Source organism: Giraffa tippelskirchi, chromosome 2 (genome assembly GCF_054371585.1).
Source record: "Giraffa tippelskirchi isolate mGirTip1 chromosome 2, T2T-mGirTip1v1.2.pri, whole genome shotgun sequence".
NCBI lineage: Eukaryota > Metazoa > Chordata > Mammalia > Artiodactyla > Giraffidae > Giraffa > Giraffa tippelskirchi.
The window spans coordinates 22,522,189-22,545,156 of record NC_137276.1 but is presented as its reverse complement, the minus strand read 5'-3'; the positions used below and the strand labels follow the sequence as shown (position 1 = coordinate 22,545,156).

At 38.8% G+C, this 22,968-nt stretch overlaps 1 protein-coding gene and 1 long non-coding RNA gene across 14 annotated transcripts in view; both read right to left on the bottom strand.

The window, feature by feature from the left end:
• LOC145539474 (uncharacterized) overlaps window positions 1-5,132 on the bottom strand; it is a 473,974-nt gene extending 468,842 nt beyond the window's left edge. For both annotated transcript variants that reach the window (XR_014077844.1, XR_014077843.1), the window contains exon 1: window positions 5,002-5,132. This is a non-coding gene — a long non-coding RNA (uncharacterized LOC145539474). The remainder of the gene's footprint in view (window positions 1-5,001) is intronic.
• The window catches only part of LOC145539473 (uncharacterized), a 131,106-nt gene that overhangs the window by 97,432 nt on the left and 10,706 nt on the right, over window positions 1-22,968 (bottom strand). For 9 of the 12 annotated variants that reach the window (XM_081573547.1, XM_081573553.1, XM_081573551.1 and 6 more), the window contains exon 4: window positions 22,382-22,508. The gene's annotated coding sequence lies outside the window, so the exon portion shown is untranslated. Of the gene's footprint in view, window positions 1-15,110; window positions 16,330-22,381; window positions 22,509-22,968 lie in introns of those variants that run through there. The other 3 variants (XM_081573546.1, XM_081573542.1, XM_081573541.1) reach the window with 3 other exon arrangements.

Sequence of the window (22,968 nt, the reverse complement as noted above, 5' to 3'; positions counted from 1 at the left end):
AGGTCCGTCTAGTCAAGGCTATGGTTTTTCCAGGAGTCATGTAGGGATGTGAGAGTTGGACTATAAAGAAAGGTGAGCGCAGAAGATGGATGCTTTTGAACTGCGGTGCTGGAGAAGACTCTTGAGAGTCCCTTGGAGTGCAAGGAGCTCCAACCAGTCCATTATAAAGGAGATCAGTCCTAGGTTTTCATTGGAAGGACTGATGTTGAAGCTGAAACGCCAATACTTTGCCCACCTCTTGCAAAGCGTTGACTCATTGGAAAACATCTTGATGCTGGGAAGGATTGGGGGCAGGAAGAGAAGGGGAAGACAGAGGATGAGATGGCTGGATGACATCACCAACTCAAAGGAGATGAGTTTGGGTAAACCCTGGGAGTTGGTGATGGACAGGGAGGCCTGGCATGCTGCGGTTCATGGGGTCGCAAAGAGTTGGACACGAGTGAGCGACTGAACTGAACTGATTAAAAAGAATACATTTGAATCAGTTCTAATGAGGTTCATGAAAGTAAAGCCTATTATACAGAGTGAAGTAAGTCAGAAAGAAAAACACCAATTCAGTATTTTAATGCATATATATATATATATATATATATATATATATATATATGGAATTTAGAAAAATGGTAATGATGACCCTATATGTGAGATAGAAAAAGAGACAGATATAAAGAACAGACTTTTGGACCCTGTGGGAGAAGGGGAGAGTGGGACGATTTGAGAGAATAGCACTGAAACAGGTATACTACCATATGTGAAACAGATCACCAGTCCAAGTTCAAGGTATGAAATGAGGCACTCAAAGCCAGTGCACTGGGACAACCCTGAGGGATGGGATGGGGAGTGAGGTGGGAGGTGGGAGGGGCTTCAGGACCATGGGACACATGTACACCCACAGCTGATTCATGTCAATGTATGGCAAAAACCACTACAATATTGTAAAGTAATTAGCCTCCAATTAAATAAATTAACTAAAAAATAATTAAAACAGGGGTACATTAATATGAGCTTCAGGACTGCAGATACTCTAACTATCCCATGAAAATTAGGATATAGGGACATCCAACAAGGAAAACTTGGACATCCTTCAATAAAACAGTGTCCACAGACCAGTGCAAATAACCATGGGTTGGCGGGGAAAACTGGACATGAGGAGAAGAAAGAATGAATGACTACCTGTCTTCCTTAAACAATTGGAAGATGTAAAGAAATAATTCAAAAGGGAATCTGGACTTGCCTGGTCGTGGGCTGGGCTGGCAGGTGCACACATGATGGATACCCAATACATATTACTCACTATTAGGAACAAACAAAGAGGCTACTTTTGTTTGTTTTGCTTTTTTTTTTTTTTTAAATCATATTTGCTAAGACAGAGGGATATTCAGCCTATCTGTAAGGAGAAGGGCAGGAGACCCACTAGAAAGAAAAAGAACGGCTGGAGAGCTTCAAGAGTTCAAGGAGAGAAGTTTTTCTTGAAAAATAAGGGAAATATATATTTTCTTAAAGAGATAATAAAATGACCATTTTATAAGTATGACAGAGGTAAGCTAACTATCAAGAGGCATCCAGTTCCCTGGCTGAAGATAGGTAACAGCAATATGCATTCTAGGTCTTACTCAATAAGTATGGAATAAATGTCTGCCAGGTACAAGCACCTGAACATGCACCTTCCTGGAAGTTGGGCCCTGCCTGGCAGAGATGCCTTCAGCACAATGATTATCTCAGGATGAAGGAGCCTGCAGCATGGCAAGGACCCTGGACTCAACTGAGGAAGCCTGGACTCCATGCTCAGCTGAATCACTGATTTGCTTCAGGACTTTGAATTATATAGTTTCCCTCTCAGGTCCTCAGTTTCCTCATCTGTCAAAAGGGAAACCAAACCAGATCAGTGCTTTCCAAATGCCAAGTGGGTCTATACAGGGCTTTAATGACATAGCCTTTACTTTTTATTTATTTTAACTGAAGCAGAATATACCACAAAATACATTAAAATAGTGTAAATCTTGCTGAATTTTCACAAAGTGAATCGATGTATGTAGAATTACTTGGATCAAGAAACAAAACATCACTGATATCCTAGAAATGTCCCACCCTCATTACTGTCCAGATAATTCCATCTATCCCTTGATGAAAACCCATTGCCTTAACCCAGAGCAGCAGAGATCAGTTTCTCCTGTTTATATCACTTCTATAAATGGAACTATGCAACATAATCAATTTTGTGTCTAGCTTCCTTCACTCACTGTTAAATTTGGGAGATTTATCTTCATTATAGAGGGTAATGCTGATGGTTTCAATGAGGCATGTTTTAAATATAAGAGAAAATAAGAAAATAAAGTATGTGTTTTTCATAAAACTAAATTTATTCAAAATAAATTATCATCCTTTCATTTGAGATTATGTGCTTTCATCCTTTTGGCGATAAAAACATCTTTTTGAATTCCATTGTTAACTGCTGGAAGTTTGGTTTTAGTGTTTTATTTTTTGTTTTGTTTTCATTTTAATGTACTAACTTGGCAAACTCAGCCTTAATTTTTATCACTCTGTATTAAATAAAATTTGAATGGACTTGAAATCCCTAAGTATGCAGGGTCCCTAGGGCTAGAAGCCCCCTTAGTCCCTAGGCTCTGATTATAGACCACTTGGAGGCATCGGGTTTTGGTTATAGCCACATTTAATGGCCAACTCTTAAGTGCAGATTCTCAGAGATGGCCACAAAAACCCCAATTATTGATTTTTCTTGAAAGAGATAAAGGGAACGTTTTTCCTTGCTTGTAATCTTTGTGCAGACAAAACAAATAACAGCATAATTTTCCTAAGTACCAGGTTACATTATGTCTTATCAGAAGACATTATGTCTTACTAGAATTGCCTGAAAGAGTGGCTAGCAGGGGGTTCATCAGTAGGAAAGGACAAGAAAACCAAGATATCAAGCATGGGATTTCTGTGTCCCAGTTTTCTGGAAAAGAGAAAATGTGTCCCGGGATGGTGTCCCTCAAGGAAATCCTTATCACCATAAATAGACTTTAAAGAAAAACAGAGGCTCTTAGCAGGCACTCAACTAACAAATATGATTCCTTGAAAAAGAGGATAAAATCAATCATTCTAGCCAGAGTTGAAATCACATGCATCTTACAAAGAAAAATCACACACATGATCACAGACACAAAGAAAAAGAAAGGGATATCAGAACATTCAGTCCTTAAAGGATAATTGTCTGGTTGAAGTGATGGGATCTGTGATGAAATCTTCCATCAAGGTCTATTCAAGAGAGGAGCTTCCTGCTGGCAGAATTCAGAATCCTCTTCCCCAAGGGATCTCAATTACATATTCAGCCTCTTTCCCTTGGAGAAAGCCATTACAGAACAATTCAACTTTTAAACAAAATCAACCTGTGGCTCTGTTTTTCATTACTAGCTGTGAAGAGATGCAATGCCCAAATTATTACAAATAAATGGTTACCTTTTTATAGCTGAAATAAGAAAGCTTACCAGAAATATGTGCATTATATAAGGCAAGATACACACATACACATTATATATAGTCCTTATATATATTTTTTTCCTAGAAAAAAAATTTTGTTTGTTCCTGACTTGTTAACATTCAACCCTTTACCTCTGTTTCTATAGCCTGCCCATCTCTTATTTGGGTAATTTTCCAAAGTGTAATTTGGGTAATTTGCCAAAGTTCTTGGCAGAACCTAAGCCCAACCTCCCTCTGCCACCTCTCCCTGATGAGAGTCAAGGAGGACATATCGCCTCTCTTCCATCTCCTATAAAAGCCAAGATGTAAGTTGGTGTCCCAATCTTGGTCAATTGGATCTTCTTTTTCAGGACTGTGAATCTTGATTAATGATACTAAGAGTAAGGCAATGTCTGAAGCTAAGAAGTGCATGAACCAGACTGTTGCTTTGGTAGAATCTCTGCTGAGGTTCCTGCTGTCTTCTCCCCAATAAATCTCTCTCCTACATTTTAAGTAGAGTTCATTTCTGTGACTTTCAAACAAGAACAGTTTCTGAAGCAAGAGCTGGTGACCACACATGTATCCTAATAAATTTTAATTTTTGAAAGGTTAAAGAAAAAACATTTTCTTTATATGTAATAAAGCATGTGTTGGAAAAAAATAGTTTTCATACCCTGAAATTGCCAAAAGGCAAGGAAAATTATTAGATGACCTCATATCCCAAGACCTTAAAGCTAAAGATGAAGCTTCCTGAAGAGAGGCAAATAGAAGCATCTTAAAATCTCCTTGAATCTTTATGTTTTTAAATAACGAAGTTTTGATATTGAAGTACAAGCACAGAAATACATACACTATGTTTCTGCTTCAAGAAATACTATTCCTGATGCCCTTATTTAATTTACAGTCACTGAGAGGACTTATTTTTAATCAAGTGGCATTGTTTCATATAATTAGGAGGGAAGTTTCTTCTGGTTAGCAACAAATCTGGCTCTCATACAAATATCCTGTAGCTTCATATGCCATAGGGCAGAGGGTAGAGTCCAAGAGAGGGAAGGGCATGTGGCCCTGTCTTTCTCTTTATACCCAGAAGTTGTTTCATTCTTTGGTGTGCATAGACTCGACCATGGGAATCTAGTTCCCTCTTTGTCATTTGCCACAGTGTACCTGAAACTCTACTGATTTTTGACCCCTGAGAAAACCTTAACAAGGTCCCAAATCTGATCATTTGTGAGCACAAGTGTATTAATAGCTCCTTTTATAACAGAACCATGGTGACCTTTTCCCCCAAGCTCCCAAGAACTTCTCAAACATATCCAGTTTGCCTGAGAGTTTGTTTGAGTCTGAAAATGACTAATGCTCACCTGAGGATGGCTTCAACTGGAGGGAAACAGAGAACTGTGGTGTCTTACTACCTGAGGTTATATACTGACTCTGCCACTTAGTAGCTATAGAATCTGTGATTTACTTAGCTTTTCTAAACCTCAATTTACACGTATGTAAAATAGTAATGAGCTGCACTGATTCATACACATTGTCCCTTACCTGGTTGCCACTGATTCCAGTGCTACAAAGGAGAGGCAGTGTGTCTCAGGACTTTCTTGGGCAGGGAAAGAGATCACAGCATGCCCATGGATAGTCAGCAACACATTCAGTTAGAGAAACTGTGTCATAGTGTAAGATGAGCAGTGGTCATCTAGGTTGGTGGTCGCTTCAGGGAAATTCATCACAAAGGAGACTGCCCCGTCACAAGGGGACACAGACACGCACCATCTGAGAGGGAGGAAATCTGGACATTTAGGCAGATGTTTGGCATTAAGGTGTGGTAGCTATACCAGGCCCAGAGAGAGAGAAACTCAGGATTTAAAATAACACCCCCATGCCAAAGAAAAGAACAGAAAAGAAAGAACAAAGATAGGAGAATGGGAAGTAACCTCTTTATGTCTTGTCTTTATGGACAGTTGCTGTTCCTAAGTTTCACCATACATTATAAGGCAGTATTACTAACCACCACCAGCAAATCTTTAACAAAGAAATGAATTTCAAAACCAGAAAACTTAGTCAAGGTCACAGGCCTAGTATACAGTGGAACCAGAATTTGCTCCTCCTGGAAGCCACAAGAGGTCTGGGCAGGAAATCAAAGCTTTATTTTAGGTAAGGGGAATAATTCAGTAGCCTGATTCCCAAGGTGAATAATTCAAGGTAACACCTTAGACATGGACACAAGGGAGGAAGAGGAATCCCCTGGCAGAAAGAGGACCCAGGATAAGCTCAGCACTCACCTATAGCATCCTAATTTCTCTTGACTGATAACTGCTTACTTCTGGGATTTTGCTATGAAGGGACACTCAGGATCCCTGTAGTGCCACCATTTTTTCAAACAGTTTGGGGAGATGGTTGCAGTAACCACTGGAGTCTACATAAGGTGTTTATAGAATTTGGGGTTTCTTTTTTGAAGGAGTATATGCTTTATCTTCAGCAGGAGAAGATTATTCTGGAATTAAGGGTAGGTTTCAACCTAGGGCCTGTTTTGGTCCAAAATAATATAAAATAATAAAATGAAAGTATTGACTTTTTGTGATATTTGTAAATATCCATTACAAGTCTGACTGCCCAATATAAACCCCTTTAGCCCAATCTACTAAAGATTATAAAAGATTGAGATAATAGTATAAAATAGTAATTTGTCTCTGTGTAATGTACAGACCCTAAGGAAACATAAAAAGCAAAACATAAATGAGTGTCTTTAATTGTAATATTTAAACTTTCCCTGTCTGTTCCAACACCATTTATAGGCAGCTTAATTAAACACCATACTAATTCAGCACAAGGAGACCCGAGGGAACATATTTTATAACCTCAAACTGTAAGTGTGAAAGAAAGCTTTGTTTCTTAAGCCTTTGTCCTTGTACTATTTAAGCAACTCAGAGAATATTCCTGAGTCACCCAATCTGCTCCTCCTTGGTCATCTAGGAGGTCAAAGAGGACAGTGTTGACCTACTTTAACAAAGACTACCTTTTGCCACACATTCTCCAGCTCCTATTGTTCTTTAGAAACCCAAAATTCTTATTTTATATTGTATCATGCTGACAACCTCCATTTTTACAATATATTTTGGCTCCAAAGAGTTGGGTTCCAGCTACACTCAAAAGCATCAACTATCCTGAGGATTCTTGATAATATTTTCTACAATAAGCATAATTTATGCATTTTGGCATCTTTAAAATTCAGGATGCATCTTAGAATTGATGGATATAATAGTCAATGTCAGTCAGGTGGCAATTATAGTGCTACTGAGTGAAAACTTTCTATAGATGTCTTCTAAAAAATTCAAGAAGGCACCTCATCTAAGCACCGTAGAATCAATGAGATATGAGTGTCTATAGCTAACATGTACTGACCACTTTCCATGGCAGGTGTACCAGTTATCTGATGCTTCATTATAGCTGTCTAACCAATAACCATGAAACCTCAGTGTTAAACACCAATGTCATTTATTATTTCTCATGAATCTGTGAGGTTACTGAGCAATTTTGCTGATCTAGGCCAGGCCTAGCTGTACTTAGCATGTGTTTGTAGTCAGCTTCAGTAGTGTGTTTCTGCTGATCTTGGTTGGGCTCCCTCATGTTTAGAAATCAGCTAGCTCAAGGCTGGTTGTCTAGGATACATTTCCTTCCTTTTGTGGCCTTCCATCCTCAGGCAGGTTAGCCTAAGCTTGTACTTATGGTAGCAGGATTCCAAAAGAGGAGATGAACTCATGCAAGCAATTTTTTCAAGATTCTACATGAATGATAAATACTTTTTAAACATTCTATTGGCCAAAGTAAGTCATTTGCCTAGGCCCAAAACAAACCTGAAGATGTTCAGCTCTTTCTTGCGCTCTCTTTGGCATAGTGTAACATTCAGCTGAAGACGGACATCTGCTGCCCCCTTTAGGTGATCACTTTTCAGTCGACCACCTTCTAACACAGGAGCCATATCTGCTTGACATCTGTGGCCTTACAGATAATGCATATCTACACCTGTAATATCTTAATATCTACACTTGTAACTATCACTGTAATTAAAAACTACAATAGAGCTTTGAAAATAGCCAAACATATCTCCCTCTCAAACTCATCATCCCTCATCCACGAAGTTCAAAGTGCTAAAGCTGTTGCTAAAAAAATGTATCAAAACAAAGTGACTCATATAGGATCCTTGAGGGAATTCATTCAGATCCCCCTCACCCCAAGGAGCTGGAAACTCAATTGTTGAACACCAAGGCCAAATCACGTTTAAGACTGGTGATCACTATCTTACTTTCCTTTAAATCAACCTGTCTAAATTCTTTATTCTGAATCAATCTGATGAGAATGACTGTACTATCCTATCACTTGTTAGTAGACTGTACTATCACTGCTAGATTCATATTAATTACTGGTGTTATAAATAAAACTTTAAGGATAAAGTAGTAAGCCAAACATATAGGGTCTGTTCATCTGGAATTACTGTGCAACTGTGGCCTATTGATTGTTTTCTCTAAATATTTTTTGAATAATTTATATGAAAGTAAAGAACATTTCTTTTATGCCACATTTTTATCTCCAAACTATTCTTTTGAGACCTTGTGTATAACAATTTTATTGTGGTCTTCAATCTTCATGGAGCTATCTCACCAAGTTTATTTCTCTCTAACTTAAATGCTAGCTGATGGCAAGATCCAAGAAAAAAGCTTCACACAGCAGAGTACCTGGATATTTTTATTTTTTGCTTGAACAATTAAATAAAACTTTGCTCTGTGGCCTGGTTTGGGAAATGACAGGCTAAACAGCCTGCTGAACAAACAGCAGAGTTGCCATCACACTTGAGTTACAGTCCATTTAAACTCCAAATCAGCTACAACCAGGGCTTACATTTCCTGAGCAGGTGGAATGGAAGAGGCTTTGGGATATCACGGAGACAACTGCCTAAATCCTGAAGAGGAGGTTTCCAAGCTTTTAAACGATACACCAGACAAACAATAAATTAAAACTCTTTCTAAATGTTCAAGGAAAACCCTCCTTTGAAGCCTAATCTTACAAAGTACATTAGAGATGTGAGCAAGTATAAATCAAAGGTATCCAGAAATGGTCTGTAATCAGTCAAAATTTAGACTTCTATTGTGAAACATCATTTTATGTTTCCCTGGCTTGGTTACATATATAACTGAGAACTAGAAGAATGTTAAGGTTCCACTATGCTATTTTGAATCAATGGTTCTTAGAAACACACACACACACCTATCTATCAGACTAAGTTGTTTTAGGTATTTATTTTAGAGTGGGCTTATCCAATTCATGCAATCTAGTTTGCTGCTATTTATGCTGGTATATTTGACAACTGTCACCCTGAGTGATAAATATAGACTGGTTTCCTTTACTTTCTGGATCTTCAGCTTGACCAAGTAATATATTACCATCTTTGATTTGGTGGTGGGTGGTGAATAAACTGTGTATGTGTGTGTGTGTGTGTGTGTGCACGTGTGCACACACACACACTCAATTGTGTCCAACTCTTTGCAGCCCCATGGACTGTACAGACCACCAGGTTCCTCTGCCCCTGGAATTTTCCAGGCAAGAATACTGGAGAGGGTTGCCATTTCCTCCTCCAGGGGAATCTTCCTGACCCACGGATTAAACCCACGCCTCTTGCACTTCCTGCATTGGCTGGAGGATTCTTTACCACTAGCACCACCTGGGTGCTTTTGTTTGTTCACTTTTTAAAGTCAGCCAAATTAAAGATACACTTAAGAATTAATGAGGGTTCTTAATCACATCCATAGAATAGACCCTTGCAGCCATTAAAGAGGATAAGGTAACATTAGCATTAGCATCCAAAAAAAAAAAAAAGAAAGAAAGAAAAAAAGAAACCTGATGGATAAACCAAACAAAAAATGTTTAAGAGTTATATAAGGAAAATTAAAAGACTATGTTGAAAGAACTCAAAGGAAAACTAGAAAGATAATCCATATTCATGAATAGAAGGACTCAATAGTGTTAAGAGGTTGGTTCTTCCTGTTTTAATCTATAGATTCAGTATAATTTCAGTCAAAACCTCAGTAAGTTATTTTGTAGATATCAGTGCATTGATCCTAAAGTTTATGTGGGGAGGCAAGAGACTGGAATAACTGACATAATATAGAAGGAAAAGAAAAAAGTTAAGAGGACTGACACTTCTTGACTTTAAGATTACTGCAAAGTTGCTATAATCAAGGCAGTGTGGTATTGGCAAGAGTTTAAATAAACAGATCAATGGGAAAAACCAGAGTCCAGAACTAGATGCACATACATAGTGTCAACCAATCTTTGACAAAGGAGCAAAGACAAGTCAGCGGATACAGGAGCCTCCTAACAAGTGAGACTGGAACAACTAGAAATCCACATGACACAGAGCTTACACCTTTCATAAAAATTAACTCAAAATGAATCACAGAACTAAACGTAAAACACAAAGCTATAAAATTCCTGAAGAAAGTTTGGCATACTTCACAACATTGTATGTATCCTTATTATGTAGTTCAACTCTCACATTCCTTAGTATTTAACAAACTGAGCTGAAAAATTAGATTCACACAAAAACCTACACACAGATGTTTAGAGCAGCCTTACACGATTTCCAAAATATGGAAGCAAGGGAGATATCCTTCAGTAGGTGAATGGACAAATAAACCGTGGTACATCCATACAATGGAATATTACTTGGCATAGAAAAATAAATCAACTATAAAGTCACATTAAGACATGGAGGAGCCATAGATGTGTATCACAAAGCGATACATGTCAACTGGAAAGACCATGTACTGTATGGTTCCAACTACATGACATTATGAAAAGAGTAAAATTATGAAGACAATAAAAAGGTCAGTGGTTGTCAGGAGTTTATAAGAGGGGATGACGAGGTGGAGCACAAAGGCTCTTCAAGGCACATAAATTATTCTGTATAATAGCTTATAATGCTATAATAATGAGAATATTAATATTATATTAATATTAATGCTATATTAACATTAATGCTATAATAGAATATGTCATCATACATTTATCAAAACCCACAGAATGCACAACACAAGAAATAATTCCTAATGTAAACTATAGTTGATAATGATGTGTTAATGTTTGTTCATGTAACAAATGTACCAATATGTAGTGGGATGATGAATGAGGGGGATGCTGTGCACATGAGTAGAATGGTTATTCTCTGTTCTGGGTATTCTCTGTTCTTCCTGCTCAATTTTTCTATCACTCTAAACCAGAAACTTAAAATCAATTACTAAAAAAATGATATATATCTGCATGGATTGATAAGGAAAAAATGACTCAATTCTATTGCCAGTGAAAAAGAGGCCAATTCTATAATCTGCATTGCATGAACTGAACTCTGTGTGCATGTTTGTGTATTGAAACATTATTTGATAAATAGATATACAATCATTCTCTACATCCATGAAAGCATCAAAAAATGACTAAAAAAATATATACTAGTTAATAGTGATTATCCACAAATGTCAGCTGAATAATGGGTGATAGCCACTCTAGATTTTTATAGTTTATGTTGCTTAATATTTATTATATCTAGTATGTATTGCCTTTCTAATCAGCAACAAAAAAGGTGCTATAAGAAAGGAAAAAAAAAGTTTATGGTCAGTTAAGCCAGGAAGATTGAGGAAGTAATACTGAAGTTCTCTCCAGAACTTATGACAAGCTGGGGAGATGTGTTCTGTCCACAAAACTTCTCCAGAAAGACCCCACTGATAACAAATTCTCCAACATGCACAGTCTGCAAGAAAACTAGTTTATCTGACAATGGTGGAGTCAGCACTGTGGCAGAAAGACACCGACAGGGAGTACACCTGTTCTATTGTGTTTATTGATTAGATGAATGGTGTCATAAAGTCCAGACCATCAAAGAGTAGTCACCGTTACATGGGTGCACTGGCTGTTTTACCACCACTGGCCAGAGTTACGTGGCTTCCAAGGGGATGTACCCACTGAAATGTTAGCCCTGAGTGAACGAACATTCAGTTGGTGGAGTCATCTTATGCTTGGAACATACTGAACAATCACAAAAGAAAAATATTTGCAGAAAAATATGAAATTAAGTATTTTAGTTGTTATTATATGCCATTTTCAGAGTATGAAACTCCCCCAAAAAGTTCAGGAGTAAGGAAGGTAAGGAAAACAAGAGGATGGCAGGATTGATGTTAACCTTCTTCCCCTTTAAGCATGGTTTTGAAAATGTAGAAACATGTCAATGCTCTGTGGAGCTGTGTCTGGTCCTTGTTGAGAGCTTCCTGTTGCTGTAGTTCTTCACATTCCTTTATGAGCACTTCTCAGAGTGGCTGAGGGAACAGATCTAGTATCCACTGAGCAGAACTTTTCTGAAAGACACCTACGTGTGAGGGACACTGGAGCACTGTGGTCACAAACATGAAGAGACTCGAGGGAGACAGCAGTCTTTGCTCTGCCACCATCTGCGGAGCTTCCAGGAGGGGAAACCCAAGCTGTGTTTCCTTAATCCCTCATGAATGCTTTTATTTAATACCACAAATAAGGCCCAAAGTGCCCTAAACTCCAAACCATGCCCCCACTCGATGAAGTAAACAAAAGCTCCTGGGATGGAACAAGTGGCTACTCAGTTTGAAAGAGACCTCTTTTTCTGGGCCTCGCCCTGCTCTTGACCTATCTTTTTTACATCTGACAGTCATTGGCTTTTTATGAGATTTAGGATTACCTACTTGGTTCTGCCTCTGAAATGTTTGTCCCTCTGACTCATGTCCTCCTCTGTGGGCCCCTTCAGTCTGCCAGCTGGGCCCACATTGCTTGTACCCATGGTTCTGCTCCTACTTAGAACATGTACCTGTTCCTTCAGGCCCTGCTCTAGAGCAATGAGCCTGCGATGTTTTCAGCATCTACATACACCCTTTACCTAAAAGGTCTTTGAGACCTATAACCCTCTGGGCTTGACTGGCACCCTGCCCAGGGAGAGACCAGCTGCTCTGTAAAGGCTTTCGTGGATTCAGCATAGTTAAGAGATAACTCATAGGGGCCATTCTCGCCTCTTTCCTTCTCCACAGGAGAGCTCAGCACACACTTAAGAAGCTTCTTTCTCATTTCTTTGATGTTCCAGGAAACATATACAATGGATAAATCACCCTGAGGTCATCTGCATTTCTGTAGGAGGCAAAAGTTCAACGGAGGGATGCTCCCAGTTTACTGTGGCTTCTCCTCTGCTGACACAGAGCAAAAACTGACATCTCCTGCCTAAAAAGTCCAACAGCCTCACAATACTTGAGAACAGGAAGCATGAGTGCTCTCTGCAGATGGCCCAACAAAGAAATGAGAAGCTATTCTTATTTTCAAGCAGCCCAGAACTCTCAGACTCAGGATACTCAATACTTTTTTTTTAACGTGACAAGTAGAAGAGACTGGCACACTACTGCTTCCTATAAACTCCTTTTCCTGAGTTAGGACCCAAGTTAGAAGTTTCAAGACCCAGTTTCCCTGACTGTTGAAATTATGCCACAGGAAGGGGAAGAACATAGAACTTTCAAACCTGTTCACTGCAGCCCACCACTATGAGGACCTGACCACCAGATATTAGCACCCTTACTACAAGCAACAGGACATCATCTTGGTAGTTCAACTTTTCACCCTTCCTAATAAGCACATGTGATACACAACTTGCAGTTTCTCAGTTGCACAATCAGAAACCTGTGACATCATAAAACTCTGAGCAGCATGTTGGAAGCACCCTAGCAACCAGACCCAATAAGGTTAATGCTTCTCTGGGCTGGAGAAATGGCACAGCTTAGCCTTTTGTAATAAGTTTTGAGAATTCTAACAGGGCTAAATAACCAGAAGTTTCTGTTTGGTTTTATTTTTGTTTCAACAGTCAACCATATGCTACTGCATCAAATCAGCCGGTCCCCATAGGTGATAACACATTGTTTTTATCCATTCCACAAGGGTGGGATTGGCCTGAGATGAAGGGATGTGGCTGGTTCTCTATCAGTGGCAGTGCCTTTGGGAAGATGTGGGCTGCCTCTTTCAGAAATGATGTTTTAATTGAAAAAAAAAAAAACAAACCTTTCATCACCCTCACTACAAGTTTATGAAACTACTTCTTTCCCATAGTGTGATTTTGACAATCACAGATGAAATCCAAAGTAAAGCTCAATATCTTAGATGTTATGACTTGTTAGAAATACAGTTGTGGAGGCAGAGCAATTCTCTTTCAGGCTAAATTGATGGCCTAGATACCTTTTTCTGTGCATAGGTCACAATCCATTTCTTAAATTTACCTGACAAAATTCACTTGGGAAGTTTGTAAACAAGAAGACTCCTGTACCCCTATCTTGGTGGCTGGTTCTGCAAGTCTGCAGAGAAGTCAGGGTATCGCCCCTTAAACAATGACCCCAGATGACTGATGTGATGATACGAGAGCGGAGCCTTCCTTCTGCCAGAGCTATGCTCTAACAAACAAGAGAGTCCCAAATTATGTTAACAGAAGACAAATCTGTGATACTTTGATTCTAGCTCTGGATTTATATGCATTAAATCCTAACAATGAAGGAGAGTAATTCTCTGATCCTTGGATTTCTTTGATTTCCTTAATCAAGGGAAAATCCTTGATCGCAGAAAGAGGCAGTTCAAGCCCTTCGGGGGGGGGGGGGCGGCATTTGTATCAGTAAATAAAACAAAACCAAACATCGTGTTCATCACATAAATCATCAGTATAACATTTTAAACTTGAATTTGTGAAGTGAGGATACACATTCACTAATATGCTCAGTTGCTCAGTCGTAAATACATATGCATAAATCAATCTGCTTTTTTAGCTTTCCAGCTGATCTCCAAGTCCTGATCTGATCTCCATGTCCTGTTAACTCTGCCCACAGGAAAAGAAGAGCAGAGCAATGGGATTACCCCAGCATTTGGAAAATAAAATCCTTCTGTGAGAATTCAAAGGAACTGCCTTCTCCCTTATTCCATTTCTCAAAGAGAATAGCTCTGCAGCTCCTGGAAACTGGCTACAAATCAGGGATTACTATAGAGGGTTCATTAAGTGAATTATAGTATATATTCACTCAGTATTATGATGCAACCATTATGATGATACTTAACTGATAATGACATGGGAAGACACAAACAATGATCAATAAGAGAACAAAATGTATAGGCACATAACCACATTACATAATTTCACTGATTACACATAAATATACAATAATTTATGTGGAAACATGACTAAGGTGTAAGGTATAAAAATATTTTATTTTTTTTTAAAGTAAATGGGCTACACATAAGTTCCATAGTATTCTTTAGATTTTTTTTTCTAAGTCGTTTCTATTATTAAATTTAATGCATCTTTATTATTTTTTAGAATAAAACATGGCTTCCCTGGTAGCTCATCAGTAAAGAATCCACATGCAATACAGGAGACCTGGGTTTGATCCCTGGGTAGGGAAGATCTCCTGGAGAAGGAAATGGCAACGCAATGAGGGGGAAATTACTTCCCTGTTAAAAATAATTTAAAGCATGTTAAGAAACGGTTTGCCAATCATGGCTCTAGGATTTGAGCAGACTCGCTATGGGTGGGGACAGTTACCATGAGTAATAATCAGACTTGCTTCTAGGGTCATCAGGGAATGTTTTATTACTGATGCTACAAGGACCCTTGAGAATGTTCAGGAACACCTCGCACCATGTTCTGTTCCATGCAGTCAATCCAGATCAGAACCCCAAGGGCACAGCAGGCAAAGGAGCTGAAAAGATGACTTGATATCCAGCTTAAAAAATAATGGAACTTTTTACAGTAGTCTTCAGTTTACAGAAGACTTTGAGGTTAAATGTCCTGTTATCCAGAGATGACACAGAAACCAGCAGGCAAAAGTTACTGGAGGGTTCAGGTTTCAGATCAGCACAAAGAAAAACTTACTATCTGAGCTCCTGAGGAGGGTAGCTTCCCAACCCTTCAGAGCTCAGTCTGACACTAGAGGATCAATTGTCCAGGAGGCTGATGAAGGAATGGTCATCTTCAGCAGTAAAAGCTGTGTTAAGTAACATGCAAGCTTCCTACCCAGGTAGGAGACTCTAAGGTATCAGATATATGAAGCTGAGATTTTATTTGACCAGGCAAGCAGAGAGACATGACTACTCCCATCATAAAGATGAGAAAGTTGAGGCTCAGAGAGAACTGAATGCCCAAGTCATACAGCTAGAGGGTAGTAGAACCACTAACTTTAAACCAATGCTGTGAGCACCAGTATATGTACTGTATTTGTATAAAGCCAGGATACCAATAACTCTAAAAAGGATTCAGGAGATAGATCCTTGAGTGGTAAACAGGAAGGAGAAATGGCAACTTCTTCCTCAACCTTTGGCCTTCATGACAGTATTACAGCTTGCACCTTCTTGCTTCATCCAACACAATAGTTTTCTAGGAGAAAGAGAGAGTCGTAGCTGAAGTCACAGTCAAATTCAGTTATGTTCTATGAAAGGCTCTCTGAATTGCCTGAGACATCATCCACATAGCAGCTACACTTGTCGTGACTGGGTCTGAGGCTGGAACAGTAGCTGCTGAGGCAGGAAGGGAAAGGCTGTGAACTTCACCAAATAAAGACATGCTTGGGTGCTGAGTGAGAATATGAGCCACAAGGGAGCCGGAGCCTTCTGCCTCTGGTTCCAAGAAAACTGTTGTGCTCTTGGTTATGGGGCTCCTGAAGAAATACATGCATTCCTGTCAGAGAAAACCCAGCAGCACAGAAGAGGACTGGGCAGGAGGAATGGTCTTTCTTATCCATGGTTTCTGGCCTTTGGCCCCTGATTGTAGTTGCTGTTGGTGTTGCTGCTCTGCCACAAAGAGATATCATCCCAAGGGAAAAAAAAATAGAGAGAGAGAGAGAGAAGGAGAGAAAATGCCAGTAAAATAAAACTGGGAGCATTAGACAGGTTTTTATTTCTTCTTTCCAGAAAATTGTCAAGGCATTAACATGGTACTCAGCATTCCGATTTCTATGACTGGCAATTTTACTCAAGTGAGTTCTAGGAAGACGGGAAAATCATTCCAATGAATGTTTATTGAGTACATACCATGAAAGAAGCACTCTGCTAGAACATTTTCATGTGTTGAATCATGCTAGCCTTGTGAAGATCTTCTGAAGCGGCTAATATCACGGTGCCTACTTTACAGATAAGAAATATGCAGAGAAAGGGCACTAACCTGTTTGAGGTATTATTCTTATAGATCAGGTGCAGAAACTGAATGCTTAAGGAAGGTTATGAGACTTGCGCCCAGATTTCACAATAAATGCAGGACAAATCTGAACTAAAACTCCAATCTTCTGGATCAGGTCTGATCCTAAAAATATATCCTGGCCCATTGCTCACAAAGCATGACCATGAGTGTCTTATGAAACTTCCTGGCTCATAGAAATTTTCTGAATAAACTCTCTTAAATATCAACATATATAATTGAACCAAAATTTCCCTGGACATGTACAGTGAGTCAGACCCTCACTCCATCATAGCTGACTTGTGAAATGGCATTTTTATCTCCTTATTAATGGAGTGTAAGTGCCATACTTGAGGTCTCAGAGCAGTTCAGCCAGTTTGTAGCAAAGAAGGAATGTGAAGCAAGTCTTCTGACCCTTAACCCAGGTCTCTCCACTTTACATCTCAGATTAACTTCCCAAATGGAAGAGAGTTCTTGAAACAACACAACAGCTTAAACCATTTAAACTTGAATCTCAGCCACTTTGATCTTAATAGCACGCTTTTAAAATTTTCTCTAAATGTCTTAGCCTTTAACAATTATTTAAATTGAGCTCATAAACAGGGTAATCCTGACTTTACTATAATGAGGTGCTTTGCTGCTGCTGCTAAGTCGCTTCAGTCGTGTCTGACTCTGTGTGACCCCATAGATGGCAGCCCACCAGGCTCCTCAGTCCCGGGGATTCTCCAGGCAAGAACACTGGAGTGGGTTGCCATTTCCTTCTCCAATGCATGAAAGTGAAAAGTGAAAGTGAAGTCGCTCAGTCATGTCCGAACCTTAGTGACCCCATGGACTGCAGCCTACCAGGCTCCTCCGTCCATCGGAGGATAGATAAATTTGACTCTCTCTCTTCCCACCAGCCTTCCTAGATCCCCCACAGTTACTGGCTGTATAGCCTAAAAATTGTATCCAATCTTTCTATACCCACCCATCTTTATAAGTAATCTGCTAATTCTGATCACTATAACTTCTTGCCTAGATTGTCCTTCTAACTGTTCTCCTTGCCTCCATTCTAAGAGATTTATATGTCCAGTTTGCTTCACAACATATTTGCTGAATTCTGAGGATGTACAAGAACACAAAGAGTCAATCCTGCCATCTCACGGTGCTTAGAAAACAAAACCCATCCGGAGGAGGGGTAGGCAAGGACCCAGTACAAAGAACTGATTAAAGCCCTACAAAGAAGGGTGAATTGATAAGGAGAATCTAAATCATATTTCACAATGTCCTAATATTAGGCAGAGCTAGAGTCTGAGGACCAGCCTGGATGGTTGGCAGAAAACCACAGTTCCTTAGCTAACAGTTATTTTTCACAGTTATTTTTCACTGCTTGAGTGACAAGGTCAATAGTGGACACCAAACCATCACAATTTTCCACACCCTCCTAAAAGGGGGAGGAGAGTAGTACAAAGCTAAGTTGAACATCCATGATGAGAAATGCATTTCTAGCTCTTTTCCAAAGCTGAAGACACTAGAAACACCAACACCTCAATAAAAAGTTATAGAGAATCACATCATGGTAGCAAGGGACAACCAAAAAATGCTGACTTTTGCCAAAGCTGAAATTCAGATAAAACCTAGATCAATCTCTCATAAACTGAGGTGGTCAACTTCCAACCCTATGATCCTAAAAGACGAAAAGATAAATTCTCTTTTGGAAAACAGTATTATTTGTATTCTCTGTGATTCTTTTCTATGCTAGCTGGCATACAATGGCATACAACAGAAGACCGCGAAACATGTGAAGACGATGAAGCCATATATTAAAATAATATAATATTAATACAAGGAAAACTAACAAATGGATCTGAATGGAGTCCAGAAAGACACCTGACAAATTTACAGTCCACAAATTTGTAACAAAGTTCACTATGCAAACCAGTGGAAAAAGAATAATCTTGCTAGTGAATAATCCCATGTCAAATGGATAGCCATAGTGAAAAATCATGTATGCGTGTACCTTCACTATTACATATCATATACAAAAATCAAGATGAGTCACAAATCAAGCTGTGAATGGTACTGTCTAATAAATATTTAATAAGAAAATTTATAGGAAAATGTTTTGATGACTCTGATGTAGGCTGGTTTCCTTAACTCAAAAGTTCTGAACAGTAATAATTATATAGGAATAGACTGCAATTAAAAACTTTTGTACAATACAAGAAGGCACTAAGATAGTGAAAATGTAAATAACATAGTAGGAATATATGTATGTATATATGACACATTTTGCAGCCCAAGTAGATACATCACAAATACAACAAACCCCCCAAACTTCCAAACATCAGTAAGAGAAAGACAGGTAAAATAACAGAATAAAAGTCAAAAGATTTGAATAAACATACAAACAAACAAAATGAAAGCAAACTAAGATACAGAGAACAAATGGAGTGTTACCAGAAGGGAGGAGAAACAAAGGAAGGGATTAAGAGGTACAAACCTCAAGCTAGGAAATAAATAAGCTACAGTGATATAATTGACACACAGCATCAGAAATATCATCAATAATACTATAATAACTTTGTATGAGGACACACGGTTACTAGACTTGTCATGGTGATCATTTTATAATCTATGTAAATGTCAAATCACTCTGTAGTACCCCTGAAAGTAGCATAATATTGTATGTCAACTATACTTCAAAAAATAATACCTAATTCAAAGAAAATAGCTAAATGAATAATGGATTCTAGTAGTAAACTGGGAAATACTTAACAAAACTAGTATATGACAATATTTCATAATTAAAGAATAGATAAAATGAATAAGGTAGAAAATATCAAGTGGTAGTATATGTGCAGTAATCAAAACACTCATTCACTGCTGATGAGAGTATAAATTGATATAATGACTTTAGAAAAATATGTAGCATATCTACCAAAGCTGAACACAACTACCCTGAGAACTGGAGATACGTCTGTATGTTCACTAAAAGACACATATCAGAATAAATCTCAAATTATATAGCTCAAATCATTCACATATAAATACAATTTGGAAGAAATTAAAAAACATAACACTGAACTAAATAGCCAGATATAAAAAGGACACAGAATTGGATTCCATTTATATAAACACTGTGAAGTATAAAACCAACTGAAACCAACCTATGCTATTTGAAGTCACATCACAGGTTATCCTAGGGGAGGAACCTGACCAGGAAGGGTATCAGTGGGATGGGAACTCTGAAGCGCTGTAATGACAGGAGTGCTGGCTACACTCACATGTGGGGTGTGTGTGTATGTGTGTGTCTGTGTGTGTTTGCATGTGTGTGTTCATTTGTGAAAATGCTATAAGCAGTGCAGTCATGATTTGGCACTTTTTAATGTCTGGTGAAAGTGAAAGCCACTCAGTCACGTCTGACTCTTTGTGATCCCATGGACTGTGGCCGGCCAGGCTCCTCTTTTTGTGGAATTCTCTAGACAAGAATACTGGAGTGGGTAGCAATTCCTTTCTCCAGGAGATCTTCCCAACCCATGGATCGAACACAGGTCTCCCACATTGCAGGCAGATTCTTTACCAGCTGAGCTACAAGGAAGCCCTTCTAATGTACAGTTACCTTAAAAAAATTAAAATACCCATAGTAGGAAGAAAAATGGATAGGAGGCTTTGGAAAAAAAATTAAAGTCTAACATGAGTTAACTTTATTCTTTGGGAGCAGCTCCGAGAAAGCTGTTAACATGAAAACCATGAGCTATGCATTAAACTAATTTAGGTACCCAATCCCTCACATTTACATGTATATACTAAGTTAACTGTGGATATGGTGATATCATTCCCTCTCTCACATACCACATTACCTAGGGAAACAATACTGCACTAACAGAAAATGACTACTGACTTGCCATAATCACCTCGACAACCACACTGATTCAGGCCACATGCCGAAGAAAATGACAGCATCACCCATTTCTATCTGGTAAAGAAGAAGTTAACACAACAAATATGAAGGGGAAACTGTCACAACTATGCTAGTGGAATTCTACTCTGAAGAGATGAGAGAGCAATGTTTAAGATTTAAGGCAAGTCTTAATCTTTTGGGAGCTCAGATTCTTTGGTTTAGTCATCATGTCTCTGACATGTCTGAGACATGATGCATAAAAGGAAAAAGGAAATCAAACATGATATTTCAAGACTGTTAGTCAGAGTCCCAAATGGCACAGAGACGGAGGAGACTAGAAAGGAAGAGTGACATCATATATTGTTACATGTACTAAGAAACACAAAGGTGGACCTAATTCTCGTAAGAAAGACAGGAAAATGAGTATAGATTGCCTCTCCTCCTCCCAAACATCCCTGGCTTGGCAAATTCCTAATCCTATATAAATAAAGGCCAGCTCCTCAATTTCTTGTAAAATCACTTCTTCCCTCTTCCAGGAGGATGAGCTGACTCTCTATCCATTCGTATACTCATAGAACTTTTAAAAATTCTTGTTATACTTAGTATGCATTTAAAACTCTAAATCATGATTTTTCTGTTTGTGCAAATGTCTATTCTCACTAGTATGTGCAACCTCAAGGGAAAAGGCTACATCTTAGCATGTAGCACAATCACTTAAGATGTTCTAATAGCTTTACTACAAAAGCAATACTTACATGTGGCAAAAATTCAAAATAGTACAGACAAAAATAAAAGGAATGTTTAAAAATTTCCTCCCATGATCTAGACCAGTGGGCAGCAAACTTTTCTTGTAAGGGTCCAGACAGAAAATATTTTAGGTGCTGCAGGACATATGGTCTCTGTTACAACTACTTAACTCTGCTGTTGTATCACAGATCACAAAAACAGATGATATGTAAAAATGAATGAATGCGGCTTTGTTCCAATAAAGCTTATATGAAAGTATAAGTTTATTATATGAAAGTAAGATTTACTATAAAGCAGTAAGACTCAAGATGGTATGCTGCTCCCTAAGAAAAACAATATAAATAATTTTGAAAATATAGGAAATTCATAAATATACCTACATATACATGGTCAGGGCTTCCCAGATGGTGCCAGTGGTAAAGAACCTGCCTGCCAATACAGGAGACATTAGAGACTCAGGTTCAATCCCTGGGTCGGGAAGATATGGGCATGGCAACTCAGTCCAGTATTCTAGCCTGGAGAATCCCCATGGACAGAGGAGCCTGGTGGGCTACAGTCTATAGGGTCACAAAGAGTCAGACACGACTAAAGTGACATAGCACACACGCACGCACACATATATGGTTAACTGTTTACCAAGAATGTTACAAAGACAAATTCAAAGGGTAAAGGATGGTCACTTAAATGCAGGAACCTGAGGATCATACCTGAAGGTAGTTTTGTTGTCAGTAAGCGAGCCCATGGCTGTCCAGTTCAAAATCCCTCCCTCCACTGGGCAAAATTCAGGAGATAGGTCAGGTGGAGATTAGAGACAGTGTTTCCAAGCCAGGGTGACAAATGCCCTTTTCATAATTCTAACTGAAAGTGGTGGAAAGTAAAGAACTAAACCAGAGAAAGATGTTTTACTTTATCTAAACAGGCAAGCCCTGGATTAGATGGACCATGAGTTTGGGTTCCCACATCCTCTGTCATCTGAGTTAGGGAAGGTGACCAGAACCCTCAAACCTTTGAGTCTGGGCAAAGTATGATCCACCAATTACCTGATAACTGAACTCGGTAGCATTATCTTAAGGTGAGTGTCCATGGTGTCTGTGCTACTTCTTTAGGGTCAACAGCCAGCAAGGAGAAAGCAAATGGCAGCTTCTGTACCTCTTCCTGGATAACAAGCTAGAGACAAAACACATTAGTGATGTTACATGAATTATTCACAGGGATAAATGGAGGTCATGAAAGGAATAAAACAGGCCAGCAATCTGAGAACATGGTGACTTGGAAAGGAGTACACTTAAGATTTTTCCTCTCATGCCAAGGGGTCTCCCTATCATCATGCTAAACTGACTTATAAATTCTCTAAGCAACCCCCAAATAAACCCATCTATGAGGTGGTGTGATCCAGCAGAAAGAGCTTTCGAGTCAAAGTCAGAACAAAACTTAAATCCCTGATCTGTCAATCTATAAGTAACTTATGGCAGGTTTCTTAACTCCTCTGAGCCTCAGTTTTCACAGGGTTAGAACAAAGGCAACACCAACTTCACAGGATTATTGTGAGGTTTCAATTAAATAACACAGTGATATTCTGCAATGTTATTACAGAGAACTGCTCAAAAGGTGTGGCAATTTATATCAT